Genomic DNA, 7,500 nt, shown 5'->3' with positions numbered 1-7,500 from the left:
TTTTTCCCTTCCCTTCATAGCCTCCCAACAATGTCTCACCGCACAGCCCGTAGCGAGGACTCAGCGCTTGAGGGATATTAACTACAAGCTAAAAACTAGCCTAGCTTGGTGACCTTGCTTCTAGATGGTTATATAATAACCCCCGCCCTTTTTCTTGTTCTAGAAGGTTCCATGTTCTTGTGGTTTATTCCTTGATTGTATACAATGCAACATGAATTATGCATTATCTGTTCTTTCTTTCCGTTTCTAACTCACCCACTCACTCATTCACACTCTCTCACGCATATACGCACACACACACATCTGCCTCGCCTTAAAATATCTCTAAATATATTTGACATAGATGAGCAAGTTTATGGACAAGTGCAACTTTTCAAATATAAAAATAAAGCAGATAAGATCAAACATAGCCATGTCCACAAACACGAACAGCACTAAATGTAACCAACAAAAAGTGAAACGGCGAGAGAAAATGAGTTCTGAACCTCACTAAATACACCATATTTATAATTAACTTTGCTCCTGCTGACAGGGAAGCACAAATAATGAGATCACGTCCGGCCGGTTATCCTCACCGCCATTTTTCCCGCCATTTTTCACAAGGTGTTAATGGCGATGCATGTGACGTCACAGGTCGGTTGCTCACAGGTACGTAAACCCTCATTGCGACCTCCTGGTGACTGCCCGCGAAATTAACGATCCTGATTAATCACGAAATTTGGAGGAGGATAATTCTAACAATGTGCAAGGGGGTGAGAATTTTTAAATGTCTCCTGCCCGTTTTCCTTCAGCACCATGGGATATATTTGCCAAATTTGTGATTTCTCTTTTAACCGAAAGAAAGAGAAAAAAAAACTAAGACACAGGGAGAAGAATGAGCGGGAAGTGGAAGTGGGGAAAGGATGGAAAAATATTCTCAAAATGGCGAATTATTACCGGCATCTTTAATTCCCACCATAAATGAGCCATCCATCATCACTGCATTTTCCCATCACTGCTTGTATAACATCCGCTGATTATGGCAAAAATAAAATTTCGTAGAACTCTGCGACGTACATCCAAGAAAATAAAAGGAAATAAAATTTGCTAGGAAAGTTGCACTGCCGAATGAACATCGAAATTCACATTGCATTGTAGTCACGGCCTGACCTAATGACGGAGGCGGCCGGAAGGGTGTCTAAACCTTGGGTAATGCCGGGATTTTCGACCATCTAATGACAACCTTGAAACCACGAGGTAGTTACGAGGACACGGAGCGACGGCAAGAACAGCTGGACGGTCGAGCGCATCTCTTAGATTCGGAGGACTATCACCCTTATGGCCGGAGCCTGACGTTTGTCATTGCGATGTGCAACTCCGCATTGCAGGAAGGGGGCAGGGGGAGGGGGAGTGAGGAGGAAAGGGAAAAAGATTGACTAAGTATGGGAAAATACCTCAGTAATGGCTCTATGAAAATCACATTTCTGTAAACGCTAATTTGCTTTACGTATATACTCACGTGAACAAAATCCTGTTATTGAATTCCACTCAGCAACATTTTGCACTCGTCCATGCATGTGAAAATACGTGTAATCATGCACGGCGTGGTAAGGTGCGGTCACACATGGATGGCATATGTGCAAGTTTTGATATATATGTATATATATATATATATATATATATATATATATATATATATATATATATATATACATATACATATACTTATACTTATACGTACATGTATACTTATACATACATACATACATATATATATATATATATATATATATATATATATATATATATATATATATATATATGTGTGTGTGTGGGAGAGTGTGTGTGTGTGTGTGTGTGTGTGTGTGTGTGTGTGTGTGTGTGTGTGTGTGTGTGTGTGTGTGTGTGTGTGTGTGTGTGTGTGTATACATATATATATATATATATATATATATATATATATATATATATATATATTATATACTTATATATGTGTGTGTATGTGTGTGTATATATGTATGTATATATTGCATATTTATAGCCATGGTACTGTATTAATTACCTAAACCCTGCTTCGTTATTAGAAATGTGCACACCACCAGTGATTCCATTCGTTTGCCAAACATTAACACTAACTGTTCATATCAATCAGCACTTTCTGTATTACAAGCCATGGGTAGTTTATATTAACCTCGAGTGTTGTACATAAATCATGTACTACAAGTCTTGTTACACTGGTTCGCTACATGTCAACAAAGAAAAGTACCTGTGCCAATGTCGGGCTATATATGGTAAGGCCTCCCCCCATCTCTCTCCTCTCCCCCACCTCCCATGTTCTCTCTCTCTCTCCTCTTCCCTCTCTCTTGTTCTATCTCCCTTCTTCCCTCTCCCCTCTTCCTTCTCTTTTGTTTTATCTCCCTTCTTCCCTCTCTCTTGTTCTATCTCCCTTCTTCTCTCTCCCCTCTTCCCTCTCTCTTGTTCTATCTCCCTTCTTCTCTCTCCTATCTTCCCTCTCTCTTGTTCTATTTCCCTTCTTCCCTTCTCCTCTTCCCTCTCTCTTGTTCTATTTCCCTTCTTCTCTCTCCCCTCTTCCCTCTCTCTTGTTCTATCTCCCTTCTTCTCTCTCCTATCTTCCCTCTCTCTTGTTCTATCTCCCTTCAACCTTCTCCCATCTTCCCTCTCTCTTGTTCTATCTCCCTTCTTCCCTCTCCCCTCTTCCCTCTCTCTTGTTCTATCTCCCTTCAACCTTCTCCCATCTTCCCTCTCTCTTGTTCTATCTCCCCTCTTCCCTCTCCCTAATTCTTACTCCTCTCTCCCCTATCCTCTCTCAACTCTCCTCTATCATCTCTTATTCGACGATGTACTCAAACAAAGAACAGACGCAAACATAAAAAAAACACGAGCGTTACCATACATAAACCTGTACATCAGAGGTGACGTTATCTCGACCCTTGATCAATAATGCCACGATAATTCTTTAAGCGGAACCACCGTCTTCAAGCTTACTTCCCCGCACGCCCGTACTTCACACCAAGCCTCCGCACACAGCGTCCCTTGAACACAATAACTTCCCATCTTTTTTGCAATAAAGCTTAACGGACCTTTTGAACTAAATTTCTGATTTAAATTCAGTGCGAGTCTTTTGTTAACCATAATATTCGGAGAATTATACTTCCACCCTTTATGTGAATAGCTATTTTGATTGTAATAAACCCATGCAGGTCGACATATGGTAATCAGATATCGCATTCGGGGAACTTAATCAAAACAAAGTAGCGTAGTTAAAGAAATATTTGCATACCTTTTCATAGCGGGATTATCCTATTCTTAAAGCCTGTATACAAATCTGACAGTAAGCTGACAAATCTGGTAGACAGACGCAAATACACCCGCTCACATCTGGGTTATACGAGCACACACATGCACCCATAAAAAGCACACACAAATATACAAACTTGCACACTAACATATAAACTCAAACAAACACACACACGCACACACACACACACACACACACAAGCATGCTGCGCGATCCGCCCACGAGGATAAAAAGAGGCGACGCGGGTGGAGGACCATGAATACCTGCAGCAAATGATCTTGTTCTGCCTCTCCTTCTCCTCTCTTATCCTCCTCTCTCCTCTTATCTCTCCTTCCGATTTTGTCTTCTTTCTTCTCTTCCTCCCTTCCTTCCTTCCTTCCTTCCTTCGCCTCTTCCTTTCTCCGCCTCCCTCCTTTCCCGAATGAGAGAGGACTTATTCCTTACACCGTCTCTCTTTATTCTTTTCTGATGGTTATGTGAGTTAACAGGCGAGTTCCGCCGCTTCCCTCCTGCATTCCTTCACCCATTACCCTCCAGCTTACCTGCTTCTCAATGCACCTCCCCCCCCGCCCACCTCCTCCTACTCCTCTTCACTGCATCCCCCCCTCCTTTACTTCCTCCTCACTTCATACCCATATCATCACTACGTTCTTCTTCTTCTTCTTCTTCTTCTTCTTCTTCTTCTTCTTCTTCTTCTTCTTCTTCTTCTTCTTCTTCTTCTTCTTCTTCTTCTCCTTCTCCTTCTCCTTCTCCTTCTCCTTCTCCTTCTCCTTCTCCTTCTCCTTCTCCTTCTCCCTCTCCCTCCCTCCCTCTCTTTCTCTTTCTCTTTCTACCCCTTCTCCTTCTCCTCCTCCTTCTAATTCTCCTTCTCATTCTTCTTCTTCTTCTTCTTCTTCCTCTTCTTCTTCTCTTCCATCTCCTCCTCCTCCTCCTCCTCCTCCTTCTCCTCCTTCTCCTCCTCCTCCTTCTCCTCCTCCTCCCCCTCCTCCCCTTCTTCTTCCCCCTCCTCCCCTCCACGCCCTCCTCCTTCCTCTTTCTCTCTCGCTTCATCTCTTTCTCAATAAGGATATCGATATCGCTTGCTGTTTACTCTTTTGCTTTACCTTCTATGACTTTTATTCTATTATCCTCCTTCCCATCTTCTCAACCTCTTTCTCCACCTCTTCCGGGTCATTCTGTGTCTGTGTTTCTACGCACACCCTCATCCTTCACTTTCGTATGGTAATGTCAGCGATTGTAAACAATAATGACAGTCATCTTTTATATTTTGTTGTTTTGGCCATTAATGTTGGTGACGGAGATGGGATGGATTGTAAGGAATAGGGGGGAGAGAGAGAGAGAGAGAGAGAGAGAGAGAGAGAGAGAGAGAGAGAGAGAGAGAGGGAGAGAGAGAGAGAGGGGAAGGGAGAGGGAGAGAGGGAGGGAGAGAGAGAGAGAGGGGAAGGGAGAGGGAGAGAGGGAGGGTGAGGGAGGGAGAGAGAGAGAGAGAGAGAGGGGGAGGGAGAGTGCGAGAGAGAGAGATAGAGGGAGAGGAGAGAGAGATAGAGGGAGAGAGAGAGAGAGAGAGAGAGAAAGGAGAGAGAGGGTAGAGAAGGGAGAGAGAGAGAGAGTCGAGAGGAGAGAGAGAGAGAGAGTAGAGAGGGGAGAGAGAGAGAGAGTAGAGAGGAGAGAGAGAGAGAGAGAGAGAGAGAGAGAGAGAGAGAGAGAGAGAGAGAGAGAGAGAGAGAGAGAGAGAGAGAGAGAAAGTCCGAAAGAGAAAGAGAGATAAAACAAAAAGAGAAAGAGACATAAAAAGAAAAAGAGACGGAAAGTGAATCAATAATCAACCAATCAGAAGGTTGAAAAGGCGGCCGCTCTCAACGCCCATCTCCAATCACCCTTTCACACCCTTTTTCATGTCACCACCACCGCCCTTTACTCTTAACCCTTAATCTTTAACCCTTACCTCTTGACCTGTTTACGCCGTTTTCGTTATATTATGTCCTTCTAATTCTTTTCATGTTTATTGTCATTCTCTTTTATGTATTGCAGTCATTAATTTACTTCTCCTTCTCTTCCTCCCCTTCCTTTCTTCCTTCCTTCCTTCCTTCATTCATTCCTCCCTTCCGTCCTTCCTCCCTTCCTTTTTTCCTTCTTTCCTCCTCCTCCACCTCCTCCTCCTCCTCCTCCTCCTCCTCCTCTTCTCTCCTCTTTCCACCACCTTCACTTGCGTCAAGTAGCAAGACCTCTCCCCCCCCTTTCCTCCCTCCCTTCCCTCCTACCCCCCTGCCCCATCTGGCCTTAAGAGGGGAGGGGAAGATGAGTGAGTGCCTTTAAGTGCCTTCAGGAAGTCAATAGGGCACAACGGAGTGTCACGATCGGGGGAACGGGGGGGGAAGGGGGAGAACGTGGGGAAAGGGGAGAAGGGGGGGGGAGAAGTAGGGAAGGAAAGGGGACAGTGAAGAATGGAAGAAAGAAAGGAGGGAAGAGGAGGAGGGAAAGGCAAGTGACGATAAATTAGGGGAAGGATGAAGAAGAAGAAAAATTGAAATTGAAATAAAAAGCAGGAGGGAGAGACTGAGGAGGAAGACAAGACAAGAATATAAAGAAACAAGAAGAAGAGGAGGAAAAAATAGAGAGGATGGATGAAGATGAGGAAGTGAAGGAGAAGGAGAAGGAAGTATTGGAAAAGAAAAAAAAAAGAAAATTGCAAGAAAAGAAGAAAACATTACAAGAAAAGGAGAAAAACGCACTTAGAGAAGCCCTTGCAGAAAGGCAAATATAGCAACACAGAAGCATGATAAGGACAAGGACGTGAAGAGGTGAGGAGGGAGTGCTGAGAGGTGAAGTAATCATGCTGTCATGAGGCTGCATGACACTCGACGGGCTGTAACAAGCGAGCGTCTGGTGGCGGAGAGAAAGAGATAGGGGGAGAAGACAAGAGGGCAGTGGCCACTTGTAAGGAGGGAGGGGAGGAAAGAGAGAGATAGATAGAGAGAGAGAGAGGGGAGGGAGAGAAAGAGAGAGAGAGAGAGAGAGAGAGAGAGAGAGAGAGAGAGAGAGAGAGAGAGAGAGAGAGAGAGAGAGAGAGAGAGAGAGAGAGAGAGAGAGAGAGAGAGAGAGAGAGAGAGAGAGAGAGAGAGAGAGAGAGAGAGGAGAAGAAGCATGAGGAGATGAAGACGAAGGCGAAGAAGAAGAGGAAGCGGGGTAAGGAAATGACCACCAAACACCTTTGTCATTCTCGAATACCTCAGGTGTTGAAACATCCATTTTTATCTGTCTTTTATGTCTCATAAAAAATGTTTCAAAACACCATTGTCTCCGAGATACATAGACGGTCTGACAAATACATAAACACAAAATATAAACAAATAAAGCACCCATAAGTCCAACAAAATAAAACTGCCAGTATTATGGTCAACTTTCCTTTGTCCTCGCTACCATATTTTAAAAAGATCTTTTTTATTATATTTTGCGTCATGAACTCCTTCAGAAGGACTAAGACGGTACCTCCACCTCCACCTCCACCTCCGCCTCCACCTCCACCTCCACCTCCACCTCCACCTCCGCCTCCGCCTCCACCTCCACCTCCACCTCCACCTCCACCTCCACCTCCACCTCCACCTCCACCTCCACCTCCACCTCCACCTCATTCTCCTCCTAGGTCCTCTTTTTTAATAAAATATATAATAGATAAGAAATAAAGTCACTGTGCTATACCTCACATACTTTCCTGGGTAGTCAGTGAATGAATTTAAATGTAGCCACACGAGGACAGCTCACAGATAGTAGTTGGAGGGGGAAGTGAAGAGTGGTAGGCGTACGGGTTATAGTGGCTGGAAAAAGAATGATTAGGACGACTAGAAGGGAAGTCGTAGACCGATTCCACGAGGAAACCGTACGACCTGGGAGCACTGCAAGACCTAACGCAACCAGAGCTATCGTGAACCCAGTAAGTGACGGTGAAGATTCGGCAGGATAACATCCGCCACCTCAACCCCCCCTCCCCATCCCCGACCCCCCTATCCTCGTGCATACCCCGTCGTCGTGGCGTCGGAAACCCCACAATAGCACTTCATGTGTCCTGGGAATGATGGCGTAACCCAACACGCTATTGACACAAGCATCCCATGATGGAGTTCCGTGATTACCAAGACAGATAGCTAGTCCTCTCTCTCCCGATCTCCTCACCCCTCTCCCGGCCCCTCACCCGGGTCCCTTCA

This window comes from Penaeus japonicus, unplaced genomic scaffold (genome assembly GCF_977035675.1).
Source record: "Penaeus japonicus unplaced genomic scaffold, GWHDUDI00000001_assembly GWHDUDI00000033, whole genome shotgun sequence".
Lineage (NCBI taxonomy): Eukaryota > Metazoa > Arthropoda > Malacostraca > Decapoda > Penaeidae > Penaeus > Penaeus japonicus.
Note: the sequence above shows the minus strand (reverse complement) of the source record.